At 37.1% G+C, this 22,126-nt stretch overlaps 1 protein-coding gene and 1 long non-coding RNA gene across 2 annotated transcripts in view; one reads left to right on the top strand and one right to left on the bottom strand.

The window, feature by feature from the left end:
• Positions 1-18,311, bottom strand: part of LOC101737074 (uncharacterized) — a 240,073-nt gene extending 221,762 nt beyond the window's left edge. Inside the window, exon 1 of the mRNA XM_038010911.2 lies at positions 18,006-18,311. The gene's annotated coding sequence lies outside the window, so the exon portion shown is untranslated. The remainder of the gene's footprint in view (positions 1-18,005) is intronic.
• Positions 12,066-20,129, top strand: LOC134198951 (uncharacterized). Its single transcript, XR_009973250.1, has 2 exons — positions 12,066-12,261; positions 19,782-20,129. It is a non-coding gene; the product is annotated as an uncharacterized LOC134198951 (long non-coding RNA).
• Positions 20,130-22,126: the final 1,997 nt, after the last annotated feature.

Genomic DNA, 22,126 nt, shown 5'->3' on the forward strand with positions numbered 1-22,126 from the left:
CCCTCCCAAAGGTCTTACTACCGCTTAGCTCGTACTCTCAAATCGGATACGGTAGTAACTATGCCCCCCCTCGTAGGCCCCTCAGGCCGACTCGCGGCGTTTGATGATGATGAAAAAGCAGAGCTGCTGGCCGATACATTGCAAACCCAGTGCACGCCCAGCACTCAATCCGTGGACCCTGTTCATGTAGAATTAGTAGACAGTGAGGTAGAACGCAGAGCCTCCTTGCCACCCTCGGATGCGTTACCACCCGTCACCCCGATGGAAGTTAAAGACTTGAACAAAGACCTACGTCCTCGCAAGGCTCCCGGTTCCGACGGTATATCCAACCGCGTTATTAAACTTCTACCCGTCCAACTCATCGTGATGTTGCATCTATTTTCAATGCCGCTATGGCGAACTGTATCTTTCCCGCGGTGTGGAAAGAAGCGGACGTTATCGGCATACATAAACCCGGTAAACCAAAAACTCATCCGACGAGCTACCGCCCGATTAGCCTCCTCATGTCTCTAGGCAAACTGTATGAGCGTCTGCTCTACAAACGCCTCAGAGACTTCGTCTCATCCAAGGGCATTCTCATCGATGAACAATTCGGATTCCGTACAAATCACTCATGCGTTCAACAGGTGCACCGCCTCACGGAGCACATTCTTGTGGGGCTTAATCGACCAAAACCGTTATACACGGGTTCTCTCTCTTCTTCGACGTCGCAAAAGCGTTCGACAAAGTCTGGCACAATGGTTTGATTTTCAAACTATTCAACGTGGGCGTGCCGGATAGTCTCGTGCTCATCATACGGGACTTCTTGTCGAACCGCTCTTTTCGATATCGAGTCGAGGGAACCCGCTCCTCCCCACGACCTCTCACAGCTGGAGTCCCACAAGGCTCTGTCCTTTCACCCCTCCTATTTAGCTTATTCGTTAACGATATTCCCCGGTCGCCGCTGACCCATTTAGCTTTATTCGCCGACGACACGACTGTTTACTATTCCAGTAGAAACAAGTCCCTAATCGCGAAGAAGCTTCAGAGCGCAGCCCTAGCCCTAGGACAGTGGTTCCGAAAATGGCGCATAGACATCAACCCAGCGAAAAGTACTGCGGTGCTATTTCAGAGGGGAAGCTCCACACGGATTTCCTCCCGTATTAGGAGGAGGAATCTCACACCCCCGATTACTCTCTTTAGTCAATCCATACCCTGGGCCAGGAAGGTCAAGTACCTGGGCGTTACCCTGGATGCATCGATGACATTCCGCCCGCATATAAAATCAGTCCGTGACCGTGCCGCGTTTATTCTCGGTAGACTCTACCCCATGATCTGTAAGCGGAGTAAAATGTCCCTTCGGAACAAGGTGACACTTTACAAAACTTGCATAAGGCCCGTCATGACTTACGCGAGTGTGGTGTTCGCTCACACGGCCCGCACACACATAGACACCCTTCAATCTCTACAATCCCGCTTTTGCAGGTTAGCCGTCGGAGCTCCGTGGTTCGTGAGGAACGTTGACCTACACGACGACCTGGGCCTCGAATCTATACAGAAATACATGAAGTCAGCGTCGGAACGGTACTTCGATAAGGCTATGCGTCATGATAATCGCCTTATCGTAGCCGCCGCTGACTACTCCCCGAATCCTGATCATGCAGGAGCCAGTCACCGTCGACGCCCTAGACACGTCCTTACGGATCCATCAGATCCAATAACCTTTGCACTAGACGCCTTCAGCTCTAGGAGCAGGCTTAGGGACCTCGGTAACCGTACTCGTCGAACTCGACAAAGAGTTCGCCGTGCAACCTAACCCATGAATCAGCTCGCTGAGTTTCTCGCCGGATTTTCTCAGCGGGTCGCGATTCCGATCCGGTAGTAGATTCATTCGCGAAGCAGCTACTCTTGAGTTGTTAGGTCTCCTTCGGAGGCGCTCGGGCAGCTGTTAGCAAATCCCACCCCTCCTGGCTGAGCCTTTGCTCGCCCACCTGTCCTGGTGAAACTGGAAAGGCCTCCGGGCCACCAGTAATCCTTCAATCATAAAAAAAAAAAAAAAAAAAACCAGGAGACAGTCGCGCATGGTACTTTTTAAGCCGCATACCACAATCAACGCGTGAGCTAATTTCCACGAATAACTTCGACAGTAAAGGAAAGAATAACATCGGGTAACAAAAACGAAACCGCGAAAAAATATAATTTGCGTAAGTACTACGGGTAGGCCATCTTGTGACCCCGCTCGGTAAGGGACCACCATCCTGCCTATTTCTGCCGTGAAGCAGTAATTCGTTTCGGTTTGAAGGGTAGAGCAGCCGTTGTAACGTAAAACTGAGACTTGGGCTCACACCTCAAGATGGTTTTTTTTTTGTTGCTTAGATGGGTGGACGAGCTCACAGCCCACCTGATGTTAAGTGGTTACTGGAGCCCATAGACATCTACAACGTAAATGCGCCACCCACCTTGAGATATAAGTTCTAAGGTCTCAAGTTTAGTTACAACGGCTGCCCCGCCCTTCAAACCGAAACGCATTACTGCTTCACGGTAGAAGTAGGCAGGGTGGTGGTACCCACCCGCGCGGACTCACAAGACGTCCTACCACCAGTAAAAAGTAAAAAGTACCACCAGTAAAAAGTGGGTAGCCGCATTTACGTTGTGAATGTTTATGGGTTCTGGTAACCACTTAACTTCAAATGCTTTTTTTAGGAAGGACTGATCACTGTTGGCCCAGAAGCTTTCGGGTCTCAAACCGGAGGTGTTGTTAACACTGACCCTAGCCAGAGCAGTCCTTCGCAGAATCTACCACCAGATCGGAAACGCGACCCACTGAGAAGATCCAGCGAGAAACTAAGTGGGCCGTGTCTATGGGTTTAATTAAGTGTAACTATAACATGTGAAATTCCATAAAAAAGTTGATGAAATAAGGATGAAGATAAGAAAATATAATCAGCAAAGGTATTTTTGAAGAAAACAGAATTCATGCCCTTTTTTATTTAGCCTGGTAATTTAATTACATCAAATATAAACCTTGAATTATGTAACTCCTTTAAACTAACACCACATTACGCCATCTTGTAAATTTACAAATGTGTGGATACATTTTCGCAACCTAAAATGTGACTAAGAGATTTGTAAATCTTCAAAACGAAAGTTGTGTATGAATAAAAATTGTAAATAAATATTATAATGTTTGTTTCGACTCTGCAGGTAGGTGACTTCGGTTTTGACATTTTTCTTTGATGTTTTTTTTATTCTGTGCGACTACAATAATTGCATTAGGTTCGCCCTCCTCCGTGACTGTCGTGACTATCTCCTCCCATTATCCTTCTCTGGATGATGTTACGCCATCTTCCTCTGTTCTCGGCAGTGTGTATGTCATAGTAGACTGTGGTATAAAGAGTGGTGCGGATTTGGTCGGAGATCTTTTGCCTGCAATCTTGCCAGCTACTATCAATTTTTCAGGATTGTCACCGCTTTTTTTGGAAATGTGACCGAAGAACTCAAATATCCTCTTGAGGTAGACAGTAGAGAGCCCGGTTTGGATATTGAGCTGTCTTAATATGGATGCGTTAGTCCGATGTGCTTGTATTAGGTAAAGGTGTCTAAATTATCATTTTATTAAATTAAAAACATTTGTAATTCAGTATTTTTATATCTAAATACACAACAGTGCATTCTACTCAGACACAGACGAAGATAACGGAATGCAAAACGAAAATGTCTATAAATTAAGTTTCGTTAACAGTAATTTAATATTATGCACACCAATATTGCTTCGAGAATTCCCATTAAATACGTGCACTTATGACGAAGGCATAAAGGCCAATTTAGTGTGTCGTGATTAACATTCGTAGCGCGTCTGGGTATCCTGGCTCCCTGATCGGAATTAAAATATTAACCAATTCGAAATGAGCTTCCTTCTAGTCTGATGAGGGTGTGATGAGAGCTCTGGATGTATGGAAACGATGACTTGCATCACAGCTCAAAGGAAGTGAAGGCTGATTTTTATACGACAACTGTCTAAGTATATTTATAACAAGAGTAGAACGATTTATTATATGGTCTATCTATACATTTCTAATTCAATTCCGATTTCAAAATATATTAAAATTCCAAATTAAGAACCTTACATTATAACAATTCAAATTTATTTTTAATTCTTACTAAAATTCGATGAGTTTGTTTTTTTGTTACATTTTCTCGTCTTATCTTGGTCATCACGAGGTATACAAAAGGTTTTGTGGTACCTTTCATCAAGATAAAAGTACTATTATTTGTTATCTGCTCACATTAGTGTAGTATAACAATTGATTTTCGACTTGCGTAGATTCCTTAACTACCAGAACAATACCATTGGCTAGCGGCTAATGATGAGCAAAAGTCCTCAAAGTCAGAGTTTCTTGTTTAGTTCAGTTTAATCGATTTCTACCTAGGCTTTGCAATAGTGTGTTCCTCACAATCTTGAATTGGAATCCTACTTGGATTAAAAAAGAAAGGGAATCTGACAACAGTTTAAAAATAGGCTATAAGGTATTGTAGCCATTGGGCGTCATTAATAAAAAAAATCTTCTATAGATACAAGTTCAATATTTAGGGTAATCTGTGTACAAGTAAAACTGTCGCTGCAAAGTCTTCATTGCGTTAGCAAATAAACACTATCACATTTCCTATAATTTTAAAATTATCTTTAAGCTGAACGTTTCTCAGACAATGTAATATCGCTTCAGACAGTCAAACAGTTGCGATTCAAAGGAAGCAATGCATTTTGATTTCGTCACAATAAAGCAACTAAGTGTATGCACTTGTAGATATATCAAATGAATCACGAATATAAAAGGTAGCACAGATAATATAAAATTGAAATATTTAACTGGAATTTGGAAAAACTAACGTCCGTTTAAATAATACGACGACTATTATCAGCTTAACTGTTTAAAAAATATTATAATACTATATCATTAGACTACTAAAAAGTGAAAAAAAAACCACACATTTATTTAAATTAGTACAAACAACAAATGCTATTTCCAAGATGCACAACAGCATGTAAAATGAACAATGTGTAGCATTTTAGCGGGTCATAAATCTTAATTGTATTCATGATCTAACATCGAAACTAAGCCAAGATATAAGATATTGATGTAAACAAACAAACCATAAAAAATTTACAAGTTTTAGGAAAAAAAAATTTGTTTATGACGATAATCCTTCGAAATTTTATGGCAAACCCTTTTTTTTAATAAAAGGTCCTACAACTTAGCCTTTTATATTTGTTTTACCAGCTAATGTCAGCGCTCAGGAAATATATTGGACGGATTCGATTTGAGAGGATGATACGTGGAACATTGGTCTTTGGAAACGCACTGCGAGTGATCATAGTGGTCCTAACGGATTAGTGGTACTAGCGCATAAGCTCCGTCGATAGTAGATGAAGTGATGGTAAAAAGAGACGACAGGATCTCCAACTAATTCTCGGGAGGGTGCTCACGAAACATTACTTAGAGAACATAGAGTCCCTGTACCTGCGTCAGATGCCTTAAGCGTCTCTAAGCACATTAATTCTCTAAAAAGATATAATTAGATTGCGTTGGTAATAGCACTATTTTTTCCGTTTTTTTGCGAGTTCTAGGCATAACTCAAAATACTTCTACGGTTTAATCTCCCGTTTGAAAATGGAATTGCATTTTATTATTTGCGACGTTTCAAATATTTTACGGTTTTCGTGATGACGTAAAAGCAACTTGAAATAGGGCTACTTATATTTTTTTATGGAATATCACCATTAAGCAGTTTTAGGTTAATTAAAAATATTCGCATTATTGTTAAAAATATCATCATTTTTCAGTTCAGATTTAGAAAATTCACGGTACCGTCAACAAAAATTGTACAAATTTTAGTTGAATTTGATGAATTATAATTGAATGAATGAACTCTTACTGGCCTGATAAGATGCCTGGTGTGATCATATTGAGTTATGCGTCTATGCCGATGCTCAAATCCCGGAGACAGATTAATTTTTTTTCTAATTAAACACTTACTTAACGCATATTCAATAATAATTTCTACTATGAAGGCATTGTGTAATAAAAATCAAATCTACGAAAATTCAAATATTCGATCTTCTAGTGTCAGGCTCGATGGTAGCATTCACGTAATCATTTAACACCAACATTTTTTACTGGTGGCAGGACTTCTTCAGAGTCCGCGCGGGTAGATACCACCGCCCTGCCTATTTCTGCCGTGAAGCAGTAATGCGTTTCGGTTTGAAGGGTGGGGCAGCCGTTGTAACTATACGTGAGACCTTAGAACGTATATCTCAAGGTGGGTGGCGCATTTACGTTGTTGATGTTTATGGGCTCCAGTAACCACTTAACACCTTTTGGGCTGAGTGCTCGTCCACCCATCTAAGCAATAAAAAGAAAACAAATTGGGCCGTGAGCTGGTTCACATATTTACGCAATAAATATATAGAAAAAAGAATACACAAAGCCTGTTTTCAATTAAGATTGACCCATCTTAAAGCCGTTATTTCTTAAAGGCTCTCGATAAACATAATCAACAACAGTTCTTCACTTTCGATCTTGTTTACTTCACGTTGGTTGCACAACGTCGCCGTCGCATCTGCACACTTCGCCGACATTCCGTTCGTGGAACTCGATTTCGATTGACCGAATTAAGAGACTTTATGAACGTTGCAAACGCGTAAAGTGGTTTCGTGATTTATGTCATGATTTAAAATAAAATGTACAGATTATAATTGAAATATCCCTCCAAATCCTAATATTTTACATTTTTAATGGTAAAGGAATGTACATAATTTACTGAAATACTGGAGGAAGCGGTGATGAGATCAGACTATGGTACGCCATTACCAAATCGGCAGTGGAGTGATTGGGAAAGTTTTGAAAGGTCAGGAGAATTACCAAGAAATCAAAGGACAGGTTGGGTTTCCAATCTTTCCTTAGACCCTAAAGCTGGTCTCTGAGACTGCAGGATCATCGTAGAATCGATACACTAGAGATATACTGGAGATGCCAGCTAAAGATCCCGTGGGCGGCATTTAGCACATCCGTACTCAAAGTTGGATGCGGAAGGTGGAGGACCGCATTATGTGGAAGGCATTGGGGAAGGCCTATGTCCAGCAGTGGGCAGATAAAGGCTGATGATGATGATGATGATGATGACTCAAAGAACTCGGTATCAAACACCCACTCGTCAACTGTGCAATTACGGATTTAATGTTTTTTTGTTACCTATCCAAAAAAGAAATGATCGATGGAGAGACTAGTGATTCAAGGCCAGGTGAAAGGCAAGATTTCATGCAGCCAATCACCAATCCACTGGACAGACCTAATAAAGAAAGCAACTGAGCTTACACCCTCGAACCGTTATATCTGGAGGCGTGTATCTGGAAAGTACATCTTCGAAAACATTAAGGAGCTAACGAATACTACTGCGTCTACATCATCAGCGCAACCACAACGACTCTTCGTTAAAAGTGCCCTCCCAAGAAGAAAAATGTACATAAAAATCTACTCTCTATAGCTTTCTGTGACTTTAGAAACTCGAAAAAACATTAATAGCAAGCGATATATCACTAAAAGCTTCCCAGCAGCTTTCTCTGGTGTGAATGATAAACCGTCAGTATTAGTTTGCGGGATCTCGACATTAAGTTCGCAATATCGAAGATCGAACCTCGAGTGACATACTGCAATCTCCAATTCATCGTTCTTAATATCCCGATCTGACACCATCTTCTTGCAATCTCTCTCTCTCTCTCTCTCCTCTTCTTCTCAATGGTATAATTCTCATATATTCCCAGTTAGAGACTATTTGTTTAAAGTCAAAGTACATATATATAACCTTATCGTCTTAATTTCCATTTTTACCGTTTCCATTCAGGTCTACAATGGCTTCACTCCTAATCTTCGATTTCCGACCCAGCTTTAGTCAAGTGTCTATTCATATGATGTATCGCAGTCGTACCAATTGGACCCCTCCACGATATCCATTTCCAGCTTCAAACCAGATTTATGGAAAGTCCTCGGCAGTAGATAGAGGCTTGGCTATACACCTGGTATTGCTGACGTACATGAGCGAAAGTGATCATCACAGTGAGCCACATGCCCATATGTCCACAAATAAAATAGAAAAATCTAAAATCGATTTCCCCCACAATTCAAATATTGATTGAAGGCGCGGTTGTCGTTTAAAATCTCAAACGTTAAACAAACAGTTAAACAATTTTTAGAGCCGGTTTGGTTTGGGCCAGACAAACAGAGATCGTCTGCTCGGTAATAAATTACTTTGTTGCTTACTGCTTTTCGAATACACGAAGGTCGCATAATATGACACACAAAATCGTTTAAGAATAAGAGATGAGATTGTAAATTTAGTAATTCTTTGTCGCACAGTGGTCCAATAAAACATTCTTATGCCTTCGAAGGCGAGTAGTCGATCGATCTGGTGGTGAATAGTCACATTCATACACGTCAGCAATGATAAGAACTCCTTATTCGAGTCACTGCCAGACTCTCTTCGACCATAATAACAGAGTTCAAGATTTACGAGTAGATTCAATATACATATGTTAGATACTTTTTCTCTTTTACAATTTTCTTGACATTACTTAAAACCGTGTTAATTTTTTATGAGTTTTTATCGCACTTGGCCCCGTTGTCGTACCAACTCAACACTCGTGGTTATTGATTACCGAATAACATAAGGCATTAATTAAAAAATATAAATAAAATACACACAATCGTAGTCTCAACTGTGCAAAGGCGATCCCACCTTTCCAACTGGTACACAAGGCAGTTGCGGGCTCACAAAATATCACCGATTATTACGTAACCTTAAAAAATTTGTCAGTTTAATATTTAATACATGACGTCATTCGTTCATCATGGAAGTCATTCGTCATACGTAATACATAATTCCTCCTCCTCTAACCGATCGCTCATTGGTGAGCAATGATGCGCTCGCCTGAGACCTGTTCTTATGATTTGCTCGTATGTCGGTCAGTGGCACAGTGAAGTGCATCGCTCAGGTATCGTCTCGTATCCAGGTGCTCGGACACTTGATCATTCCATCTTTATTGGCTCCGACCTCTGGATCATCTTCCATCCACTTTACTCGTCACTATGAGTCTCTCCAGGTTGTCGGAGAGTTTTCTCCCTATATTATTATATTATATAAGTCTGTATTAACGCGTTATTAAAATAATTCTCCACTAAATTCTAAATTTTTTTTTTATTGCTTAAGATGGTTGGACGAGCTCACAGCCCACCTGGTGTTAAGTGGTTACTGGAGCCCATAGACATCTACGACGTAAATGCGCCACCCACCTTGAGATATAAGTTGTAAGGTCTCAGTATAGTTACAACGGCTGCTCCACCCTTCAAACCGAAACGCATTACTGCTTCACGGCAGAAATAGGCGGGGTGGTGGTACCTACCCGTGCGGACTCACAACAGGTCCTACCACCACCAAATATTATAATTTAACCAAATTATATAACGTTTTAAAATTCAATAACGTCGCAGTTTAAATATAGGAGCTAGGCGTAACGAAGCAGTCGTAGGAATACGAAGTAATTACGTATGGTGTAACTTAATTACATCTCTTGTGGTAATCAGATTGGATCGGACGGTGAAAGTGGACATCACCTGTGATTTCTATGAAATTTAAATTTCACACTAGAATAAAGTAAGAAACATTTAAAAAAATTAAAGGCGTCATTCAATTAAATAACTGAACATTTACATCTTCGCATATTTTTAATGTTACGTAAAGGAATATTTTATATTGAGAAAGTAACAATGAATGTGATTAGTGAAACAAACTATCACTTACATTTAAGTGGATCTAACAATTTAATACAAAAACGACTAATTATGGAAGAAAGGGATTCAGTACTGAGTTATAGTAATGAAATGAACTTCGATTGTACGATGTAGTTCATTTGGATTATTTTCTTTGTGAGAATTATAGTCGTTATATCCTCTTCTTCTTTTTCTCCACCTTATCCCACTAGGTGGGGTTGGCACAGCAAATTTTTCTCTTCCATTCTCTTCTATCAGCCGTCAGCTCAACACTCACTTCTCTCTCTCTCATATCGTCACTCACACACTCCATCCATATCTTCTTCGGTAGACCTCTTCCCCCTCTACCTTGCACTACCATTTCTATACATCTCCTATAGTCACATGCATCTTCTCTCTACGCATCACATGTTCATACCACGCTATAGTCGTATTTCCTATTTGACTAAAAAGATTCAACACTAACCCGGTTTGTTTTTGCACCGACCAACACGAAGTCCAAATGATAATGTTAAGAACTCCGTACGAAGTGCATTGGAGTTGATGACGAAAAGTTTGCACAATTACGTACACGATCAATAAAAATCAAACTGTTTTGATATGGCACGTTGAGGTCGTTGGGGTACGTCATCGTGGTAACTATTATTACAATTATTTAAAATGTCAGTAGATGTTTATGGCCATTATTAGGATACGATATTTAATTCAAACATATTCAAACATTATGGTATGCAGGTCTTCCGTTCAAAAATATTGTTAAATTTGATTGTATTTATTGTTTAGGTAAGATATTAATACCGTTTATACTTCGGAAACAATTTCGATTAGAAAACGTAAATGTCCTCAATGATAAAGTGTTTTCATGGTAATTCGATTATAAACAAAATTGTATTTAAAACCATTATGGCCATTGTCTTTATAATATGTGTTTTTGTTACGATTTAAACGATTTTTATACGATCATCATTTTTAATCGATGACTCAATACATTTAAGTTAACAATATTTCTATTTAAGAAAAAATCCAGGAAGAGTTTTTGTTAATTTTTTACACATGTTTGCGTGTTTTTCATAGTTTTGAATTTTATAATTGCCTGTTCAAAATAACCAACGACTTTATGTAATCTCATCTTAAAATATAACTACGTAAAATGTAGGTACACAGGTTTGCCGCCATTTATATGGCATTGTCATAAATGACATATATGATGATGACATGACATATATATTATGTCATTGATACCTTTTTTTTTAAAGGATTTTATGACCTGGTTAGGCCTTTAAGTCATGTCTTATTTTTATTTTTATTCTTATTTTTATGAAATGAAATGAAATGAAGAAGATTAATTTGAGACATTCATCAACTGGGATGAAATTAAATGAAATAAGATGAGATTATATGGGATGAAATATAATCTCAACAAAAAGGTGGTTATTTACTGTGATTTTTTCAGTGGACTTTTTAGAGGATCTCGGGAAGCTACGTCCAGCGGTTTTGTTTCATTTTCCCACATTTGTGCACTTTCACAGATATTAAACAGTTAATAAACCACCGTTATTACACATTTAAACCTGAAGAAACACTAAATAGACAAAATAAAACTAATCACACGACTTCCCTCCTCGCGTTCCCGCCAAAAAGTCCAATTGATATCGTGTTTAAGGCACGGTGCCATCAACATATGACAGCGTTATAAACAATATCAGCAAAATGTTTTTTGTCATATGACTAGCGGTAGCCAAAAACCCTAATAAATTACCTTGAGTATGCGTGTAAGCCTTTCTTGGAATTTACACGAAATTAAGTTATGCATAATGAAATATTGCATCATTACACCTTTCGTCTTCCCAAAAATAAAAGTTAACCTAAAGCAATTTATCTTTCTGACGCGCTAAAATTACAAAAGGGTCTGCCTTCTAACACTTCGGTGCAATTTGGATGTGGCCAAAAATGATTATTTTTGCATAAATTATTTTATTTTAAAAAGGTGTTCATAAATTTTACAGTTTTAAAACGTGTTATATCTCGCGCTGAGTTTGGATATAAGCGAATATCTCAATTGACCAAAGTCATCATACATATTTAAGATTAACATCGCCCATAAACCTCCAAAAAGTTTTAAAACCACATAAATCTATGAAAAAATCCGTGAAATAGTTGTTTAATTCGATAATATACATAATTATTACCTTATGACATAGTTTCTATGACAGGCTATGACTAAAAGTGGATTCCATCAAGGTTAAGATTCACATAAGTGTGTTTTTGTGGCCTTTTTGTATAGTTTTCGTGTCCAATTGATTGATTGACTCAAAATGCCAAGTTTATATTTTAAAATAAGTACCGTAAGAAATCAATGTTTATTTGCACGTTGCGTCAAAATTCAAATAATTCATTGTACATTTTGGAACGACAATTTAGAAAAACTTTCGTTCGCCATGCACGGGTGTTCGAATCCCAGGTGGGTACCAATTTTTCCGATGATATACGTACTCAACAAATGTTCACGATTGACTTCCACGGTGAAGGAATAACATCGTGTAATAAAAATTAAACCCGCAAATTTTAGTTTGCGTAGTTATTGGTGCTAGGACCTCTTGTGAGTCCGCGCGGGTAGGTACCACCATCCTGCCTATTTCTACCGTGAAGCAGTAATGCGTTTCGGTTTGAACGGTGGGGCAGCCGTTGTACTTGAGATCTTAGAGCTTATATCTCAAGGTGGGTGGCGCATTTACATCGTAGATGTCTATGGGCTCCAGTAACCACTTAACATCAGGTGGGCTGTGAGCTCACCCACCCACCTAAGCAATAAAAATAAAGAAAAAGACGAATTCTACTGAAAAGCTCTATGCTAAATTGAGTATTTGTTATTTAATTTAATTTAATTAAAAGACTATACTAGACAGAGTAACTAGGATGCGTATATGTATGCTGCACCCTGCAATGAACGATACTCGTTAATACGGGTCTTACAATACATATTTTGGGCGACAAAACAATCACACACCGGGGCCATAGAGACCACTTTAGTTTAGACATATCGTGTCTTCTCCACTAATATATACATAGTATAAGTGCGGCTGCATAGCGACTACTTTGATTGTATACATAATATAAGTGCGAAGACTTTGATTTAAAAAAATACGGATTTTTATTGCGCTCGATACCAATACTATTGTATAGCCAGTTCGTTTGTTTGATTTCTCAAAACTTGCGTAAGAACTACTTTACAAATTTCGATGTACTTAGCTGAATTATAATTAAATTACTCATATGTATTAAGTTATATTCAAAAGGAGGATAGTGTAAAAACTCCTAATGTTTTTCCCAATTGGAATTCAACCGTGTTGTGTGTTGCGTAAGCTCTCGGGAATGCAGTGATGTAGCAAAAAAAAAACACACAAAATATTTATCACTTATCGCAGCTTACTGAAAACAATATAACAGTGGTTGGGCTTGGAAATAATAATGCACTAATGTATAATCGTGAGAAAACTTAAACACCCAAACTCCAGGAGCAAAATGTTGCAAATTCAAATCGTACGTACGAATCTATTATCCTTATTTAAAATTTAATCACGTTTCATACAAAAACCCATAAAAGATAAATAACTGATTAAAATTCACTAAGCACCGCGTCCACGTCATTGTGGAATTCAATAAAACGCTAAACGTTTTGTTCACATTTCACATGGGAACTCCGCATGTTCAGCGAGCTAAATAGCGAATGCTATAATTAGGACTACCTAGGTATTAGCTTAAGTATCCTCAGGTTACGCTGGCATAACCCTCTAAGCTTGCCAGCTTAGGTAGGAAAAAAAAGCTTAAGTTAGTAAATGCTACAACATTCGACGACAGTAAAATTATCTCCTGCCTTACGCCAAAAATACATACGACCAAATGATCGATCATTCATGTACCAACTCCGAAAACCGAAAAAAAAAATTCGCAAAAATATTTCACTAGAAGTGCAAATTGAACCCTGACCTTTCGGGAAACAATAACAGCACATAATAACTTTAAAATAATCGAAAAACTCATGCAACACGCACATACGCATATTTTACATTTCCAAAAGGTGAATAACTATTCTCTCTTGCCTTCAACTTTGTCGATAACAATATTGATTTGCCATCATAAAGACTAATAATTATCGGATGCAAAAGTAAGGTATCTGATAAAAGCCTCGGGTCGCACGAGGTCATTGACACCTCATGTCAGATTGCATTTGACTGTGCATAGCGTACTGTGAATGCTGGAAAAAAAGTAATATTTTGATTTTTCGAATACTTTATGTAACCGAGAAAGGAATCGTACTATCATAAATGTGTAGTCTTCTTCTTCATTGCTCCCTCATTGCTGAGGATCGTGACTCCGTTTTAGCTTGTCGACTGTATATGTAGGTATGTATGAGTCGACTATTATCAAAGCCGGCAATGTGACTTTTGGACAATTATTGGTAAATCAGAAAAACGAATTATTGACTTTGTATTCCAATGGCAGTCACAAAACTCTTCTGAACGACATTTTAGATAAATAACAGGTTAAGTATTAACCTTTATTTAATGCAGGTTTTGAACCGTATTCTTTGAAGGAGACGATTATATTCAAATCAATCTGTATTGACATATCAATAACCATTTTTTATCCAAATGCACAGATTGCCACCTTTGATAATAGACGACTCATATACACTACAAAATCAATCATTAATCATTTTTGCAAACAACATGAAAGAGAAAGTTAAAAAAATGAAAATTTACAACCTGATGATATACATAATTACTGGATATCAGAAAAATGTATTTCTGACGAAAAATGATTTCAAATATATATACTATATATACTATATACCTATGGGTAGGTACACCATTTTTTCTCTCTTTCTTAGAGTATCGATTTCTACGCTATTTTTAAAACAAGTTAAATTCTAAATGGTATCATAGATGATTATACATCGAACCGATCGTAATTTGTATTGATCAATTTAAAAGTTCCGATTACGGTTATCTGACCTTATTCCTTATCCAATTTTGAGATGCCTCATTTTAAAAACATTAACTAAGAAGATTTATCCATACGGTGAATCTCACGCTGTGTGCCAAAGGGCATGTCGGCTAGAAACCAAACTGGTTCTCGACCAAAAACAAACACTTTCTCTGAGCTGGAAAAGTCATAATAAATAGTTATGCCAGAACAAAATTTCACGCGAACACCTTTTAGGGGTTTCACTAAATAATGATCATAATATGCATATTAATTAGCTGTTAATTTTAATGTATCCAAATAGCCCTTTCATAAATTAATATCGTATTTATTAGCAGTATTTATTTATTTATCCCTTGACGTTTTTATGCCGTGTTTTCTTCATCCAATCTCTAATCATCCAATCACACTTCATCACACAATCTACAAAAATAGTGATAGGAATTACATTTGGAGTATTCACGATGCACTACAAAAGCCATTAACACTTTTTATCACTTAAAAAACATGCTTTATTATGTCTATTACAATGCAGTGGAATCTTGAAATTTAAAAAACAATATTTCGCTATAGAACTTTAAAATCTACAAAACATAAAGGATATTCAAATGACCTTTTATTCCTAAATTAAATTGACCTAGTAGAATACATTCGTTACATAATTACGCGACAAAATGATACGCTGATCGCCTATTGCTTAATACATTGGGCGCTTAATTCATTACTAGATGATGACCGAGCTTTGCTCGACTTTTTTTTTGTAACGCCATCTTGTTGTTTCTTTAAAGCAGTAAAAATAGTATTATTATTCCCCAATAGATATCGGGAAGAGTCATAAAGTTGATTATCGATAAAGCTGATTATTTAAAACACGAATAAAACAACATTTTCTGAAAATAAATCGTAGCTAGATCGATTTATCGCCCCCGAAATCCCCTGTATACTAAATTTTATGAAAATCGTCGGAGCCGTTCCCGAGATTCAGATTATGTATATATATACAATAATTGCTCGTTTAAAGGTATAAGATAATTCAATTACAACAGAGTTCCTATATTTAGATCATAAAAAGAGCAAAATTTGATTAACATCGAATAAAAAATTAAATCGAATAAAACAGACTCGACGTCAAACTAAAATGACCTAATGAAATTCCATTTCACACCTCAAATACAAAGCGGGACTTTCTAACAAATAATTTGCCGGTAAGTCGTTTTTTTTTTACTTCGTTTTAGACATACTCTGATCAATGTTGACGTCATCCGTGGGACGTCATGATCGTCATTGAAATGATAGAACACAAAGCAAAAACTTAAAGCCAATGAAAAGAAAACGCCTCCTTACATCGGAACTGTATGGTGACTAAAACGTCTTAATTGAGGGCGCTTTTTTTGTTTACTAGAATTTGCTTTTTATTTATTGCTTAGATGTGTGGAACAGCTCACGGCCCAACTGATGTTGAGTAGTTACCGGAGCTCATAGAAATCTACAACGTAAATGCCACCACCCACCTTGAGATAAGAGTTCTAGGACCTCAGTTGTAACAGTACGACGGCTGCTTCACCCTTCAAACCGAAACGCATTACTGCTTTACGGCAGAAATAGACAGGAAGGTGGTACCTATCAGTGTGAGCTCACAGCCCTTCCTACCACCGGTAATTACGCAAATTATAATTTTGCGGGTTTGATTTTTATTACAGGATGGGTTATGTCTTCACCGTGGAAGTCAATCGTGAACATTTGTTAAGAACGTATTTCATTATAAAAATTAGTAGGTACCCGCCTGCGGGATTCGAACACCGGTGCATCGCTAGATACGAATGCACCGGACGACCTATCCTTTAGGTCACGATGATTTCAAAAATATTATGCACACCATACGTTATACACTATAACGTCTGGATTAAACATCTTATCATAAATATGGTATATATCCTTAAATATGGTATATTTAAGGATGGATTAGGCCTTCACCGTGGAAGTCAATCGTGAACATTTGTTAAGAACGTATTTCATTATAAAAATTAGTAGGTACCCGCCTGTGGGATTCGAACACCGTTGCATCGCTTGATAAAAATGCACCGGGCGTGTTATCCTTTAGGCTACGACGACGTTATAATTTGCTATCTTACAAAATTTCAACTACATAAATTAATTATTCTAGATCGTTTTCAGACAAACACGAAATTGACTGTTAGCTTAATAAGTTAGAAGACACGGTGGAATTCAGTGGAATAAAACTACATTAAGCATTAAAGAGTTTACACCTGATATAAAGTTGATACCCATTACTGTTTACTGCAAGAAACTGTACTGTTTTCGTATTCTTTGCTTTCATAAACCTGAAAACTATTAAATACCAACAACAGAGGTTGTTGATATTTGATATGCCCATTTTAAATGCCATCAGATTTAAGAAATTCTTTAGAACATTTGAGAAGCATTTCATTTCTGATGTCATTATTATTTCTGAGGTTCTAAAATTGAATTTATTTTGAAATTTATATAACAAAAAATAACTATAAAATTAAAATAGAAAAAGCTCAAGTAGTCAACCCTAATAATTACTAGTGAGACGACGTACACACACGCATAGAAACAAATTTATATTTTATTTATAAGCATAACATTCAATTGTTTTTTTTTAAATTACAATAATGTGTTTAATTATTGTAATACACTAGCACTACATAATTAAACACAGTAAAAGATCTATTGGTATATTAAAATAATTAAAGTTAAAAAAATATATATTTGCGCCTGAGTCTAAATGCTTTTTAGATAAAAAAGAGAAAGAAAAAAAAAGAGTAGAATACTTCTATCGTTTACTGGTAATAGGGTGCATTTTACAGCGGCACAAGTAGGGACCGCCGGGCTTCCTGTTGCTGCTGGAAAGCGTTCCGACTTAAAGGATGGGACAGCTTTTTTTTATTGCCCTTGTAGGCAGACGAGCACATGGCCCACCTGATGGTGAGTGGTTACCGTCGCCCATGGACTTCAGCAATGCCAGGGGCAGAGCCAAGCCGCTGCCTACCGCTTACTGCTGTTCTACGATTCAATTATTTCTTCGACCTCATGTCCCAGGGCTGGTGGCGACATTCATGGTATAAAGTCTACGGGCCCCGCAATTTAAGATCAGGTAGACCGTGAGCCCGATCACCCATCAATTCAATAAAATTATTAGTGAACCTTTGCCTCGCAATATAAATAAAAACTTACCAAATAAAATCCAAAATAAATATACACGTATTCAACTAAATAAAACTCTTGTCACAGCTCACTGCACTTTGATTAGATGTAAAAAAAATACCACAAAAATATCGAAGATGTCGAAAAATCGAAAATATATCTCGAAGGCACCAACCAATATTTAAAAAAATATCATACACAATTTCGTTAATACTAAAATGAACTTTAATCTTTTAAAGTTAAGGTTTAGATTCGCAAATCGTTTTTTGTTATGACGCCGAACGCGTCTGCGCGGCGTCGTGCGTGCCGCTATTTTGCGCGCGCAACTCTCAGACTGTGACCGAGGTCTAAAAGTGGGTGACATAGAATTCAAGAACCTAAATGACGGGTTTCCTTTTCGGAATCATATTTCCTTTTACATTATTAGGAGCCATTGATTCCATGTGTAAAGCAATAATTCGAATTTCATTACAGAACATCCGAACTCGAATATACGATACAAAGAAACTTAATTCAAATAAATACTAATAATAAATCCGGTTCATTAAACACGCGATGATGCTCTAAAATGTAAAACCGAATCGTATAGGTATGAGCGTTAGGATATTTAATAAACTACCAAAGAAATTAAGAGACACTGACGATTTTCATTTTAAGCAAAAACTAAAAGATAATCTTATTAGTGAAAATTATTATCACATAAATGATTTTCTTAGCGACGACATTGAAAATAAATGTTTTTTTTAATTATTAGTTGAATTGAATTGAAGTATTTGTATCGACAATTTTTTCGAAGCTAAAACATATCCCATGTTCATGAACGTATTCAATATAAAGTTTTTCAAAGATATTTCGACTACATTAGACGATTATTGGATCCCATATATGTACATATGTAAGTATGTACATAACAAAAGCTAAAGACGGCTATGCGAAGTCATATATTAAACAGCTGTTATTAGAATATTATATATGTCGACCTCGTCTCAAAGTGCTCCTTTGACGCCTAAACATCGGCTAAGCCGGTCATAAACAACATAACAAAAATTAGGGGTTTTTTTAAAAATACAAATCTACTAACTAGCTACATACTACATTAGAAACAGTTACACATTCACAAATACCTGAATGCCAATCAAACTTTTGAAAGCCAACAAAAAAACATACTCACATAATATTACAAGTTCAATTAGATACATAATAAGTAGATACTTTCACTTTGTCTAAAAATTATTGAAGTATCGATAATAACTACACGTAACAGATATTTTATTAGTCTTCTAATGGTTTGTTAAAGAAAGAGATTTACGAACATATTCGCATCAGTTTTATTGATAAATTCTAGGATGCTTGATTACTTTCAAATTTGTAATGGCGATAAATAAAACTTTTTAGTCTTAAAGAAATCAATATGGTTTATATAATATCTGTTTATGAAATGTAGTTGTTTAATTAGGCACATTTATTTTTCAATTTCTTTTTTTATATCGTTTTTATAATCGCACAGCCTTACACCGGGATAGAGTTCATCCATATCACATAGAACCATTGCGTCTTTATAGACCTCTTGTATCCGTGTCAGCCGGCTCTGGAATGAACTCCACTCCCGGTAAATTTTTGAATGCTATAACTTGTCCTTCTTCAAGCAAGGCTTGTAGCGATAATTATTCAGCAATAGATAGAGACATTTCTGTCTAATTTTAATTAATTATATGGCTCGTATCATCATCATCATCATCATAATCGGTTGCTCTTGGCAGAGCAGTCGTGGTCATGTGGAATTCTTGCTCATTAAAGCCTTGACAGATGTTTTCCACAGTTTGCGAACCGAGGCCCGGCGCACACACTCGTTACGTGGGGTTTCAGTAAGGTCTTTCACCTGATCAATCCAACGCATGGGGATTCGTCCACGAGATCTCTTACCATTGACCCTACCCGGAACAACAAGTTTCTCGATAGACTCTGCTGGCCGACGCGATACGTGTCCAAAATATCGAAGAATCCTGGATTGCACTGTTGACGATAACATGTGAGCGATATTTAGTTCTTTTAGGATCGAGTCGTTGGTGCGATGCTCAGTCCAAGATCATTAATATTTAATTAGATAAATCATTTCAATAAAATTTTCGGTATTAAATATTCAATTCGATTATTTATTTGTAGTATAATTTATCTTCATGTCCATTGATTCCAATATATTAGTCTTTTGTTTTGGTTAAGAGGATTGTGATTAGGCCAGAGCCCTTGTCCCCTGACCAGGATGGGTGGGCGAATTCCAAGGCACAACCAGTATGAGAAGGAAGGAGAAGACTAAATAATTAAGGGCAGCTGCTTCGCTAAGTAGATCCAGCGAGAAATTTAGTCGGATCACATCCCTCAACTAATAAATCGAACCTTTGATACATTTTATTTTTTATTTTTTATTGCCCTTGTAGGCAGACGAGCATACGGCCCACCTAATGGTGAGTGGTTACCGTTGCCCATGGACTTCAGCAATGCCAGGGGCAGAGCCAAGCCGCTGCCTACAAATAATAATAATAAATTGATGATAATATCAAACGCTATCACTCACATTATGGCCTCAAAGTAAACAATTCATTCTGAGTATTATGAATATACATTGCCTAATTGTACAAGTGTGTTCGGTTAAGCAGTTTGTAGGTGTTAACACCGAGATCTTGCCTTGGCACGCCGAGGTCGGATGATCAAGACGACGCGACGCTCGGCTATTTCTTAATTTCAATTAATAATTAGTTATGTAGAGGTAAATGAAATTTTAGAATGCTATGTTTGCTTTAATGAATTTAATCTTTTGCTGGTGTTTCGTTAACTACTTTTTTTTATTTTACGATAGGCAGCGGGCTTGGCTCTGCCCCTGGCATTGCTGAAGTCCATGGGCGACGATAACCACATATCATCAGGTGGGCCGTATGCTCGTCAGCCTACAGGGGCAGCGAAAAAAATAATTATAAATAATCTTATTTTAAATTTCTATTGTGTACATTAAATATGTGCTTATATTAAAGCTATAACTGTTAGAACGGTAGGCCGACGTCATCAAGTAGCTACCGAACCGTCACGTACTCCCCAAATATGGTACGTACCGTTAAATTTGCGACGACAGTGGGTGAGGCTAAGTCATCATTGTGCATATATCATCTTCACCATTGAATCGACGGTTTTTTCAAGAAGCAATTCGCATAAGTTTGACCGATAATAATTTATCACTGGTGGTAGGATTTCTTGGGAGTCCGCACGGGTAGGTACCACCACCCCGCCTATTTCCGCCGTGAAGCAGTAATGCGTTTCGGTTCGAAAGGTGGTGTAGCCGTTGTAACTATACTGAGATCTTAGAACTTATATCTCGAGGTGGGTAGCACATTTACGTTGTAGATGTCTATGGGCTCCAGTAACCACTTAACACCAGGTGAGCTGTGAGCTCGTCCATCCATCTCATCATCCGCAATAAAAAAAAATTAACATTTTTTTTTTTAAATAAATTTTTGGATTAATTTATTGCGTGGGAATGTTGGATCGATATTCTTATGGTGGAATATGCTTTCGCAAAATCTAATCTGAAGATTTAAATTAATTTTAAGTATTCCATTTTAATGTTTTACATTATAAATATTATCTTTTGTTTTGTTACTTGTCTTTCTTGTAAAATTGGGCAGAAAAAGTCAAACGTCAACCGCATTAAAACTCCTCAATAGAACAAGCGATGTTGAATTATCTTTGCCGATTCATTATTACCTAGAGGTAAATGAGTTAAGTTTTTTTTGTTATTTTCTTAACCTGTAGACTTTAAGAATGGCTGCATGTATTTAATAAAACAATATAACAATCGATTTGATACACAAAATCAGGATCACACATTTGATATTTAAATATTTATTATAAGTTAGGTTGTACTAAGGTTCATTACATAATAAACCTCACGCTACGATTAAAAACTCCAACACTTTACAAGTTAGGTTAAGGCAATTTTTAAGTTTGAAATAAATTGCAAGAAAAATCAATCTTTTAATCCTTTAGGATTGAAAACAACATTTACAAGTATAAGTAGCTTGTGACGGCAAAAGTATTTGTGCCAAAAGGTTTAACATGATACTATGTTGCTCATTTATTTGTTTTTGTGTGTTTAATTTATA

This window comes from Bombyx mori, chromosome 5 (genome assembly GCF_030269925.1).
Source record: "Bombyx mori chromosome 5, ASM3026992v2".
Taxonomy (NCBI): Eukaryota; Metazoa; Arthropoda; class Insecta; order Lepidoptera; family Bombycidae; genus Bombyx; species Bombyx mori.